The 9035-nt window shown below is 42.9% G+C and overlaps 1 pseudogene; it reads left to right on the top strand.

The window, feature by feature from the left end:
• Positions 1–3620: 3620 nt before the first annotated feature.
• LOC105557925 lies at positions 3621–7568 on the top strand (annotated as a pseudogene).
• The last annotated feature ends 1467 nt before the right edge of the window (positions 7569–9035 follow it).

The raw sequence follows: 9035 nt of genomic DNA, 5'->3' as shown, positions 1-9035 counted from the left end.
AAACCGGCTTTAGCAGTCCTTTTTCTCTGCCTAAGCTTAGCTATTTCTACTTCCGCCATTGTTGACGCTCGTTAAACGCGTACGGATACGAACAAAAGAAAGAACGAAAAATTTGTATGCTTATGTCTACTTACGCTTAGTCCGATGTGTCGACCTCGTTGACTCTCCTCGCTGCGCTGCGCGGCTGAACACGTCCGCCTCGTAGCCGAGTAGATTCGCCCGCCTTGTAGCGACGCGCTTGCCTTTGCACGTCCGCTTTCGCCGGATATGCCGGCTCTCGTAGACTCGCCCGCCTCGTGATCGAATGGATTCGTCCGCCTCGTGGCGACGCGCTTGCCTTTGCACGCTCGCCTCGTTGTAACGTGCTTGCCTCCGCACGTTCCGCTTTCGCCGTCGTCGTGTCGGTGCCCGGACTTCACCAGGACCCTGTGATGCACTCGCGTGCTATCCGGCTCGAAGGACCATGTAGGGGTTTGAAAGGATGCCAACGCTTTGCTCTGAACGTGTGGAAAACTTTGTTTTATTCAACGCACTCAATCGTGCTGCGACGACGACGATACATTTTCGACTGACTGGTAGTACCGAAAAACGCACGACGACGGCGCCGGAAGGCGCGCGGTGGGCGCAAGTACAACTACTTATACATAGTGACGCAACTAAACGAAACGCGCAAAACGCGCTAGATTAAGACTAGCTTTGATCACAGACAATATATATTCCACAACCCCGCGGAACATATTTGGCCAAAAATATGAGGCTGCCAGGCACTGGTACGTCTTTTCAATGCCCAAGTGGCCTGCTTGCGGGACATTATGTGATTCGCCTCGCTCCGCATTTCCCTTAGCATCACCAATTTTCAGCGGTCGAGATCCTCCACGATATCGGATATCACGGGTCTCGGTCGCAAGAAATAAAGACGGTTATCTACTACCCTCCAGTGCGCGTATTTCTTGGGGTGTTCTAATACCTCCCTAAATCTCGTTCGGTACCACTCGTCGTTAGTATCTCCGCACGTGTCCCCCCTTAACACCGCCCCCACCAACGCCTCGCCATCCTTTTCATACATACAGCGCGTCCAGCACGTGATGTAGGGCGCCTTTCCGATGTTCGATCACGTAATCGTACTCTAATAATTCTAAGGCCCAACGCGCCAGTCTTCCTGTGGGGTTTTTTAAATTATGGAGTCAGCGTAGGCTACTGTGGTCGGTGATTACGGTGTATTTAGATCCCTCTAAGTATGGTCGAAACTTCTGGATTGCCCACACCGCTGCCAGACATTTCTGTTCCGTCACCGAGTATTTCCTTTCGGGATCCGTCAACGTGCGACTAGCAAATGCTATTACCCTTTCTGTTCCCTCCAAATTCTGCGTTAATACCGCCCCCAGCCCGACCGAACTCGCGTCTGTTTGTAACGCGAACGCGACGGTATATCGAAATCCGGGCAAGCCAAGGTCGGAGCGGTAGTGAGGTGTTCTTTTAGCACTTCGAGAGCGCGGCGCTGCTCGTCCCCCCACCCCCAGACACTGCCCTTCTTCAAAAGGCGTGTTAAGGGTTCACTAAGCGACGCGAACTGCGGTATAAACCTACGATACCATGATGACATCCCCAGGAATCTACGCAGTTACTTCAATTTTCGCGGCGCTGGGTATTCGAGTATCGGCCGTGTCTTTTTTGGGTTGACCTTTAGTCCTCCCCCCCCTCTGGACGATGAATCCTAGATAGCGCACCTGGGAACGGCAGAACTCACACTCTCGGGATTGATTGTGAGGCCCGCCGCGGTAACCCTTTCTAACACGCGCGTCAACCATTCGACGTATTTTTCGAACGTTGGGGTGGCGATAACTATATCGTCCAAGTAAGCGAACGCGAATGGTTCCATTTCGAGTCCTATTAGCCGATTCAATAGCCTCTGAAAGGTTGCGGGAGCTCCCGTGAGTCCGTACAGCATTCGAGTAAAGTGGTAGAGTCCCTTGCCAGGGACACTAAAAGCAGTTATTTCCCGGCTTTCCTTCGCGAGCGGGATCTGGAAGTACGCCTGACTGAGGTCGATTGTCGAGATATAACGCGCGGATCGTAATTTATCGAGGATGCCGTTCATGTTCGGCAGCGGGTAGACGTCTTTCCGGGATACCCCGTTAACCTTCCGGAAATCTAAACAGAAACGGTATTTACCGTTCGGTTTCTTGACTATTACCACCGGATTAGACCATTCGCTAGCTGACGGCTCTATAATTCCTGCCTCTAACATTTTGTCTACTTCCGTTTTTATTTCCTCTTGTACCTTTGGCGATACGAGGTAACAACGCTGTTTTATGGGCGTATTGTGACCTACGTTTATCCGGTGCTCGGTCAAATTTATGGTGCCGGGGTTCGCGGGCGCTTCCGGCACCGCTCGTAAGAGAGAATCGAGTTGCCGCTCTTGGCTCGGTGTTAATTCCGTTAGTCCGCAACAGGTACGGGAAGCCTGTTCCTCTAGAAAGCGATAACGCGCGTGTGGTGTTTTCGCGAAACACCATTCTTCGTGGACAAAATCCAAAATAATTCCGAACTTCGATAAAAAATCCATTCCCAATATACACGGTACCGCCAGACTAGGAAGTAATCCGACCTCTATAGTCTCAACTCGGTCTTTTAACGCTATTGGTATCCGTGCTCCTTCGCGGACTGTAACTGTCTGCCCGTTCGCGGTCCGGATGTACGACGCGGCGCTTCTTGTGACGGGTAAGCCTAAAGTTCGGAGCAGCGTAATTCCCTCCTCACCGATTAGGGTCCTACTCGAACCTGAATCCACGAGCGCGGAGAGAGGGTGGTCGCGTATGGTGACGGAAAAGTACCGTAGCGGTGTGACGTGGGCGGGGTGCTCCACTGTCACGTACGACGGTCTCGAGTTCTGGTCTAGGGGCCTCGTTCTCGACTTTCGGAGTCGCGCGGGCCCGTTCTACGCGCTCCGATCCGCGTTTTCCGAACATACCGGGCAGGTTTTTACCGTAAAACCTTGCTAGTACAACTAATGGAGGCAAAATCTAGAGTATCTCCAAAAGGGAAGAAAACGATACCACGATTAGAGTTGCTAGCTGCCTCGATTGCGGCTACAATGATGAATTCCTTTAGTAGAGCGATGGGTTATATGGATGTCAAGAAATTCTATTGGAGCGATTGAACGATTGTCTTATCATGGATAAGACAGGGCAAACAATGGACGCCGTTCGTATGGAACCGTGTGCAAGAAATAAAACGACTTACTATTCCTGGGGCTTAGAGATACGTACCTGGAGAAGTAAACCCGGCGGATCTACCATCAAGAGGCTGCGATGCAAGAAGACTTTTCGAGTTAAAATGGTGGGAGGGTCCGGAATAGTTGAAGTTACCCTCAGAAGAATGGCCCTCTAAAGAAGGAGAAATCAATAAGGAATTAATTAATGAGGAGTTGCGTAAGACACCAATACGGATACACGAGTGTCGGTTAAAAGTTGCTGAAAGACTAGTCATGAACAACATCACTTAACAATCTAGCGTCAAAAGTGTCTTGGTACTTGGAGAGAATCTCAGCATATCCAAAAATTCTCCGAGTAATTGCGTGGGTGTTAAGATTTGTTGATCGTTGTAAGAGAATCAGTCCAATGAGGAAAGGTGAAATAAGCGCAAAGGAAATCACCAACGCGGAACTACTTCTCTGTAAACTAGCACAAGAAGAATCTTTCCAAGGAGAAAAGGATTCGCGTCTACAGGGATTGAAGGTTTTCAAGGCGAACGAGTTCTTCGCACACGCACAATTATTTCCAATCGATCAGATATCTTCTGTTTCAGATATCCTGTAATACTGGATCCACGGCATATGATGACGGAGAAGATTGTTCACTTTACTCATGTTAAACTTAACCACGCAGGCATTGGCTCCGTTGTGAACGAACTCCGCGAGAAGTTCTGGATTCTCCAGAGTCGCAGAACTGTACGATCTATAATCAAGCGCTGTATTGTATGTCAACGACACAACGCCAAAAGGATGGAGACGGTACCTGCTATCTTGCCGGAACAGAGTTCGGGATGTCACCGTATTCGAGGTAACAGGTGTCGACTACGCTGGACCACTCTTCCTAGCTGAGAGACATAAGGCTAATATTTGCCTATTCACATGTGCTGTATACCGTGCTGTACATTTGGAGCTTACCACAACGTTATCTACGGAAGGATTTCTAGAAGCCCTAAGGAGATTTATCGTGGGACGAGGAAGGCCTTTTGTCATCTATAGCGACAACGGACACAATTTTCTTGGGGCATCCAATTTACTGAGAAAGATTAATTGGAGCAAAATTTCCCGACATTGTACAGTCGAGCGAATAGAATGGCGCTTTAATCCACCGTCTACAGCCTGGTGGGGAGAATGGTGGGAGCGTCTCATTCGTATCCTTAAGGATTTATTGAAGAGAACCTTAAGAAGGACGCGATTGAATTTTGAAGAAATGGCTACAGTTCTGTGCGACTGCGAAACTATAATGAACTCTAGACCACTGACTTACTTGACGGATGAAGCGGACGATACAGCAGTTATCTCACCTAAATTGTTTCTTCAAGACATCAAGGAGAGTGGTATTCCCGATTTGGATCGGATTGGTCGGACCCATTTGACTAAGAGATTACGCTATCGTCAATGACTGAGAAAAGAAATGAGAAGGCGTTTTCGCATCGAATATTTAGGACAACTGTCTATTCAAAATAAATGCGAATCGGTTCCCACTCAATTGAAAGTCGACGACATCATCCTCGTGGCAGATGACTCCCAGAAACGGATCGATTGGCCGCTAGCCAGAATCAAGGAAATTTTCACGGGGCGAGACAACAATGTACGTGTTGTTAGACTACAAACGGCCGGAGGTGAATTGGTTCGTCCTGTCAAGAAACTGATTCTTTTGGGGATACAACCAGACGCTGCAGACGAAATGGGACTTCGGGATACTCAACGGGAAGAACCACGAGCACCGTCTAGGGATACCATAGAGGAACCACGAGCATCGTCTGGGGATGCGATAGAAGAACCGCGATCATCGCTTGAAGATTCAGTGCAAGAGCGCGAACGAACACCAAAGATAATCTGTACAAGAAGTGATCGGGTAATAAAGAAACCTGATCGGTTTGGACATTAATTCCGTTTCTCCTTCGAGTTGTTTCCACAACTCGAAGTGGGAGTGATGTTACGAATAGCGTTTATATCGACTGTGTCGGTAACGAGGGATACGCTCTTTCTTTTCGTGTATATGCGCTATACATATAGGTGGCGTTGTTTTTACTTGCGTGCGTTTTCCCTCCTATTATAACCGCGCAGTCTTTTCCGATGTAGTATTAAGAGAGCACGCATCGTTTCGTACCTAAGTATAGTTTGTTGTAATCTGAAATAGCCAAGAAGCTGTACCGTTTTAGTTGTGAACGTCATTAAAGAATACGAGATTAACGAAAGCTGAGAGTTTATCAGTATCCCAACGAGAGTGGCCGCAACACAGACTGAGAATATTAATTGTTCTAATTTTAATATTGATTAGAGACATTTAGAATTACATAATTCGCAAAACTTTTATCCGAAGCAACGCAAAGCTGATAGTGCTTAATATCTTTTTATTTTAATATTTTTGCTTCCTTATTGGGAAAGAAAACATCCACCGCGGGAAGAGAGGCGCTAGTGTAGCATAACAAACATGGCCGCCACGTCGACAGTATTAGCATTAGCTTTATATGGATAACAACGTAAAAAGATTATTTTGTTGATTTTTATGTGAAAATGTTAACACGTCGTTTAGATACTTTGTGTGAATATACCCGTGCATCACTATGTATCAAGAAACATGATTGAAGGCCAGAATGTTATTAATTCTGGCATGATAGTAATGTGCGGCGCGACGGTAAAAACAAGATATAACATAGAGTTATATTCATTGTGCCTGCAAACAAGTGCCTTAACGTCGGAGTCTCACGTAATAACAGGAAGTTTAAAAATATCTTCAATAAACAACAGTGACGAGGAAAGAGAAATCCATATAGAGAAAATGAATTGTTCATGCAAGGCTGGAACAAGTCACAGTTGCAAACATATAGTAGCTGTGTTACTATATTGCAATCGGTATAGCAACTTTTTTTACAAAATTTTAAAATAAAAAATATAATGGTTTTTACAAATCTATTTTAAACATACAGAAAGAATCTAAGCGTATTAGAATTAGTATCCTCAACAGATCAAAACTGTTTATGGAAAAAACATAAAGAACCGGTTCTTGAGTAGTTTCAAGCTCTTCCAACAAAAACTTGTTGCTGTGCAAAGCAAAATAGGCTGCCAACGCTATCAACAAACTTACAGGCTGTAATTAGAAATAAACTAATAGAATGTGACAGTGAAACTGCAGTAGCTAAGCACCGGTAATAATACACGGCACATAATTTAATTTGGATTAAAAGTTTGTATTATAAGTATATATGTATATACTATGTATATATATATATATATATATATATATATATACTATATATACTATGTATATATATATATAATTCAATTTTTTACATTAATTTATAGAAACCGCAACATAAACTTATCCAGAACTCCACTTCAACAAATCCAAAATCCTACTAGAATACCTATTGCTTGTAGTGCTAAATCGCCGCTAATTGTTCATACATTTGATGATAAAGAAATTATGTGTTCACAAAATGTTATGAATGTCAGCTGTGCTTCAACTGGCTCGCAAAATATCGCTCAAGATTTTTTACATGCTGTTGTTAACAATGCTACCAAGTCAGACGTTATTTCATTAGTAAATGATGCAACAGTTGTTTTAAATAATTGTTGTAGACAAACTTATAATGCTGCAATAATATGTGATAATGTCTTGCAAACAGCGATTAGTACAAAAACATCTAAATATAAGTGGAAAAGAGAAAGAAAATATAGGATTACAGGAAGCAGGTAATAAATGCATATATTTTTATTAAGTACAATTATGAAATAAAATTTTACAAGCAATTTATTAAATATAAAGTATGTATATTAAAATTACAGATGTTATAATTTGTATACGTATTCAAAGGATAACTGGCCAGAGAAAGCGTGCAAGTATTTTTGGGCAAAAGAATTCAAAAATAAATATACGATTCATGGCAACAAATATGAAAGTATAGCCAGAGAATCATATGCCAAAGCAACAGCTTCATTCGTTCAAGAGTGTGGCTTAATCGTTTCAAAGACTGAACCGTGGCTAGCATATTCGCCTGATGGCGTAGTTATAAAAAATTCTAGACCGTGGAGATTACTAGAAATAAAGTGTCCTTTTGAATTACAGGACACAGAAAAAAAACGTTGTTAAAGAAATGTAAATTTTTATGTTTGGTAAAAGATGAGTTAAATATCAAAACAAGACATCAGTATTATGCGCAGATTCAATTTGGAATGGCCTTATTGAACTTAAAATATTGTGATTTTGTAATTTATTCTAATGTTTCACACACCATAAAAATTTTAACGGTTGATTTCAATGAGAAATATGCATGTGATCTGTTAACTACTCTTAAATTATTTTGAAAAAATGTTGCATGAAATATGCAAGAACTCAAAAGTATTATAAGTTAACAAGATGTGATATTGTAAGGGGATGCTAAAGCCGTCTGTTTTATCGGCATTCTTTGTTAGAACTAATCTTTTAATTGGCTTTATAGAAATGCAAAATTCTTATACGGAATTAAAGAACGCAGCAAAATCTACTTTTCTCTGGTCAACTTTATATCAAAAACGAAAAAAAATTAATAATTTTATTAATTTTTGGTACACTTGACGACAATATTTGCTTGATACGAGAATTCTACAATAAATATATACAAACTGAGACCAGACAAAAGTAGGGACAACATATAGGAACAATATCGTGCAATTAGAACTAAGATTAATAGCCTAGAAAAAAAGATTAGTTCTAATAAACGCAAGTCTAAAAATCCAATTCTAGAAGACGAGAAAAAGATCAACATGGCGCGTAGAAATAGTTGCAGGCTTTCTCGAGAGATGTCAGATTGTCGGTGGCAACATGGCAGCAAGCCGGCGATAATCGCGTCCAGCTGATCGCATCAATGGTCTAGTTTACACCGTTAAATCGGTTGGTGCGCACATCAAGTTGGTACGGACTAAACATTTGATACATCCCTGTTTACACCATTTCGTCTCAAAACAGGTTAGGTTAGATTTTTAATCTGGATAAAGTAAAATCAAACTTCTACCACAATATGCTAAACTGAACCATACTTCTAACCTCAATCTAGCAGGAATGCCGGGTATAATACGACCCGAATCGTAATCAAGCGTTTACAGCACCCTAAAATATTTTGATACGCGCACCAACTTGGTCTGATACTAGTGATTCAGGAGTATCAGACCAGAGCGCACTAAAGTAATCCGCGAGCGTTTACATCGAGTGAATCAAGCGATTTGATACCGATATAGTATTTGGTACGCGTACCAAACGATCGGTGTAAACTAGCTCAGTGAGACTGGATCCACATGGAGCGTAACCGTAACCTGCGTATTACCAATCACAGAACTATTTCAACGGAATTATTGAAACGGTTCTATCAGAAAGACCCTGTGATTGGTTATACGCAGGTTACGCAAGTTACGCTTCATCCAGCCTGACGCGAGCATGGTGCGACGCGAGTTTCGCAATACATAACAAATGTGAGTGCGAGTGTGACAGAAGAGTGAAACATGAAATAACGTGTTAGTCTTTCCCGTCTTTCCGCAAGAAATATGCGCACGTTCGTTATTTATCGTGAGACTTTTGCGCCACGCTGTGCTCGCATCTCTGAGGGTGACGTTCCATGGAGCGGAATACGCGGAAGCAGAATCAGCGGATCGCCCGACGGTAGTGACAAGATGAAAAATGTCAGATGCGTCAATTATGTGATGGTACTAGTAAAATGAATACTAGATGCGTCTAATTTCTGACGGTACTGATTATAATACAAATCAGGGCATTTATTTTGATGGTATTAGTATACTAATAGTGTCA

Source organism: Vollenhovia emeryi, unplaced genomic scaffold (genome assembly GCF_000949405.1).
Source record: "Vollenhovia emeryi isolate VEMERY1.0 unplaced genomic scaffold, V.emery_V1.0 DF939403.1, whole genome shotgun sequence".
NCBI lineage: Eukaryota > Metazoa > Arthropoda > Insecta > Hymenoptera > Formicidae > Vollenhovia > Vollenhovia emeryi.
This window is presented reverse-complemented; position numbering and strand designations above follow the sequence as displayed.